At 37.4% G+C, this 4,768-nt stretch overlaps 1 long non-coding RNA gene across 1 annotated transcript; it reads right to left on the reverse strand.

Annotated features, from left to right (window-relative positions):
• Positions 1-607: 607 nt before the first annotated feature.
• LOC134480630 (uncharacterized) lies at positions 608-4,467 on the reverse strand. Its single transcript, XR_010055272.1, has 2 exons — positions 4,134-4,467; positions 608-1,054 (listed from the first exon to the last, which is right to left on the reverse strand). It is a non-coding gene; the product is annotated as an uncharacterized LOC134480630 (long non-coding RNA).
• Positions 4,468-4,768: the final 301 nt, after the last annotated feature.

Raw genomic sequence — 4,768 nt, forward strand, 5'->3', positions numbered from 1 at the left:
CCAGCCTGCCTTGAAGACTCAGACCATTTGCATTATCCCACAGAGACTGCATCAGTGAAGAAAAGAAGACACCTAAGATAATCGTTTCCGAGGAAGGAACAGTTTTCATTTATGTTTTTAGACAGTTAGCCCAGGATTGGCTGACCTCAGTGCTTGGAGGATCACAAAACTATGGAGCATGTTAAAGAAAAGGTGGTCTGGAGCGAGGCTACTGACTTCTGGAAGTTAGGAAGTGCGGAGGTGAAACAAAGGGGGGTGGCTGGAAGTAAAGGATATAGTCTCAAGAGCATGCCACTAATGATGGGCACATTCATTAGGTCTTACATGTTACTTTTTTAATCGTTGCTCACGTGTTCAAATCTGGACCAATCAGTAATTTGATGATTCATATGTTCATAGAGCACAAGCACTCATCCAAAGTATAAAATTCAAACATTTCTGCTGTGGAGACCAACCCATAAGTCTTAAGAGGACACTTATAGTTCAAACTAGAACAAGGGAGAACGTCTAATACAAAGCCGATTTTATGAGGTGTCAAATGCCTCATACAACTTACTGAATACTGAGTTTAGATAGAAAGGTTATTTTTTTAATAATTTTATTTTTCTTGGCTATTTTATGTATTTACATTTCAAATGTTATCTACCTTCCCCCTTCTCCCATACCCCCCCCGCTTCTATGAAGGTGCTTCATTCCCACCCACCCATACCAACCTCAGTGCCCTGGTGTTATCCTACTATGGGGAAACAAGCCTTCACAGGACCAAGGGCTTTTCCTCCCTTTGATGCTGACAACGCCATCCTCTGCCACATATGTGGCTGGAGTCATGGGCACTCACTGGTTGATGGTTTAATCCCTGGGAGCTCTGGTGGGCTTTGGTTGGTTGATATTGTTGTTCTTCCTATGGTGTTGCAAAACCCTTCAGCTCCTTCAGTCTTTTCTCTAACTCCTCCATTGGGGTGCCCTTGTTCAGTCCAATGGTTAGCTGCAACCATCCTCATCTGTATCAGTAGGACCCTGGCAGAGCCTCTCAGGAGACATGCGTATCTGGCTCCTGTAGATCGAAAAGTTAAATGGTTAAACTATTATGAAGTTGAAAATTGTCATTCTTATTTTAGAGAAAGTATTCATAAACTTCTTTCTTTCTGTCTTTTTCTTCTTTCTTTTTTCTTCCTCCCTTTTTTCCTTCCTTCCTTCCTTCCTTCCTTCTTTCCTTCCTTATATTTAATATTTCAGATAGAATTGTACCTGTTCAAGAAGCATTCTTACACCACCAAAGACCACTGAAGAGCCAATTCTGGTGCAACAGCACTAGGGTCTTTATTCAAGTTTGAGCTTAGGCTCACCACCATGACTGTCTGGTAAAAAGTATCTGATACAGAGGTACTTGATTCAGTACTGATTCATCACTGGCATCAGCAAATCCAGCATCCTCCAAACACAGTTGCAAATAAATTTAACTGATGAAATGATGCTATACTGGACCTTAACCAAGACTAGGAATACAGGGTCATAATGAAGTTCATTTGTGAAAACAATACAAAGGAGGAAGCTGAATTGATCCAATGGCAAATGAAATGTTCTGAAGGTTACAGCTGAATCACGCTGATTACAACAAGAGATACACTCATGCCAGCACACTCTTGCAATCTCAGAGTCTTAAAATTAGAGCCCCCAGCTCAGCTATCTGCTGGGGTTGGCTTCACCTGTGGAAATCTTCCAGCAGTGATTTGATTTAATTTGCAGTTTGAAAGTTCTGTATCTGAGATCAGAAGAAAGCCTTATTTCCCTTTTTTTAAACTAAAACCAAAACAAGAATGACCTTCAAAGATGATTTCTAAAAACAGAAATGGAAACAAGATCAACTGCATGCAATGTAGGGAATAGACATTTCATAGAGTAGACATGTCAAGAATCAAGATTTGGTTTTGAAAATTATTGCAACCATTATCAGATACACCAGGGGTAAACATAGTGACAGAATATGTTAAGAATATAACATCAAATTAATACTATATGCTGAGTTATTAGTCTTTATTGAAGAACAAGTTTATATTTGAAATTTTTCCATTTCACTTACATTTTAGTCTCTCTCTCTCTCTCTCTCTCTCTCTCTCTCTCTCTTTGTATGCACATATATGTGAAAGTGCATATGCTCATGCTAAAGATATTTTCTAATTTCAAATTCTGTACACCTTGGTCTCTTTTGGTTGACTTTTTGTTCATTTTTTATTTACAAATTGACCATCTTATTATCTTTAATCTCTGCAATCGTCATAAGCCATATATGAAAACAAAAGTAGTGTTTGCAGAAATCGAAGAAACATACATAGGTATATAGTCTTGATAGCACATTTTCCACGTTTTGATAAGATTTTGCAGAAAAGTGTATAAATGTTTATGTATATGTATGTGTATATATAAATGTTTCCATATATATGGAAAACAACAAAAATATATGCATGTATCATACTGGAAGCTTATTTTTATCCCAAGAACAAATATTAAATTATGAATTGGAGGCCCCCAACTATGGCAGTTATCTACTTTCAATGTTGTTCTTTCAATTAGATCACAAATATTATCACTGATTTATTGGAATGGCTGGGTGTCATATTCCCCCATTACAAATGATTTTGATTTTTGGAAATCAGAGAACTAATTTTAGATGCTAAAACATCTGTCTCTGAATGTTCGTTCAGTTTTTTTCAGCCTAACTTTAAGCTTGAATTTCCTTCTAAAGATGTATATAGGTCATAGTTTCCCAGATAATTTGTTACACAGTTTTCTAATCTTTTGGGGACACATCCTTGCATAGATATCATTCTTTCTGAAATGCCTTGCCTCACATTTTAGATACTAAATATAGCCCAAAGTAGATTTAGTAATTTAACTGTGACTTTCCATATTAGATTCAGCCCATGAAATACATGAGGTCAGATGACTCGGGCATTAGACTTCCAGCTAAGATGTCGACTTCATGGTTGGGTCTATTGCCATGTGGACATCAGTATACTCTACTGCCCAGAACATAATCAAATCTATGATGAGGCTCAAAAACTATTGAGAAATTGGTGAATAAATGAGGAGTCATTGGAGAGAAGCAGATCACGGTTTCTCATATTTATGCATATGTATATATATGGAAAGTTATTTAACTTCCCTTTGAGTTTATCCTTTATAATATAATAGTCTCTCGGATGTGTGAAGGGCATATAGAGTCTGAGAAACATTGCAACACTTGTAGACTCTCATTAGTACCCTCGGTTTCACTGAGGAGGCTTTCATGGAAATGTATTTTGTTAAGAGATTCAAAGGAGGAAACATGAATTGAGTGAAGATAAGAGACTTTATAGAAGGACTTAGTACTTGAAGTAGACCAGAGGAGAAAGGAGAAAGACATTATTGAATATGAAATATTTGTTTCCAGTGATGCACAGCTACATATGACATCCTTGAAAATACCTCAATAAGTACACACAAATACCTATATATCTGTATCTCTATATCTATAGAGATAGTCTTATGTAGAGATAGCAATGCTCATATATCTTTCTGCATATATATATATGCCTGTGTATATGCATAAAACAGATTTAAAGAGATCTATTTTCATAAAAACCACGGACACATAAAAAGACATAAATGTAGATTATACATGTCTATAGAAATGTTATGCTGAAATACATTTAAGAATATAAAGTCTCAGGATGTCATTTAAAAATAGGTCAGAAGCAAGGTCAAAAACCCTGATAACTAAGACATTTGCAAATCTAAATATACCGACAAAGATCATGCAACATATGAGTTCAAAGCACTTCCCAAAATGATAATGCTCCCTCTGTCACAGACATGCTAAAATCAGAATTAGCATCATGTCTGACACTTGGAATTCAGGCACAATTTCTTTATTCAGGAGAATAACAGAATGTGTGCCTCTGAGCTACGTTTTGCCAACTCGGCAGTTAATCTGATTGTGGCTCGGATGATACTTGAAATTCCACTGGTGACACAGGAAGAGCTTTCTGCTCAAAGTATCCGGATATCCTTCATTTGGTATGTCAGCGCAAGGGTGACAGCTGGTTTAATGGCGCGTTTTACTGAACTATGCTCAGGTAAATGTAAATGCTCACCGTTCGAAGGAACATGATTTGCTTTCCAGGGAGTGAGCTCTTACAATTTCCGGTTTCAGTTCAGGCTTAGGTCTGTTGCTGTGTAAAGTCACCTTAATAAAACAGAATGCTTTGCTCATTTCCTCCCGGAGAAAATCAGGAAGGGGAATTGCGTCCTGTTTTTAGTTCGTTCTCATCTTGATGGAAAAAAACAAACAAACAAACCAAAAAACTGACAAAATCAAATCAGGAAGAAAGAGCTTGTTTCAGCTCACAGTTTGGAGACCACGACTTCTTGGCAGCCAGGGCTTCAGGCAGCTTGTCCCGATGCATTTCTAGTCAAGGAGCAGAGGGTGATGAGTGCTATAGCTCGGCTTGCTTTCTCTCTCTTATTCAATGCAGTACATTGCAGACTGTGGAATGTTGCTGCTTATGCTTAGGTAGGTCTCATATCCATTTGCCAACCATAAATAAGCAGTGAGATCATCAAAGGCTTGTCTCTTATGCGATTCTAGATCAGATAGCCATCCTTTCCTCCTTCCATACACGGACCAAATATAAATATATTTTTTCTTCCAGATAACACTTATAAAATCATTCTGTGAACATTCTACAAAAACTAAACTGTCCTCCTGAAATTGACCTGTGATCATATG

Source organism: Rattus norvegicus, chromosome 10 (genome assembly GCF_036323735.1).
Source record: "Rattus norvegicus strain BN/NHsdMcwi chromosome 10, GRCr8, whole genome shotgun sequence".
Classification (NCBI taxonomy): domain Eukaryota; kingdom Metazoa; phylum Chordata; class Mammalia; order Rodentia; family Muridae; genus Rattus; species Rattus norvegicus.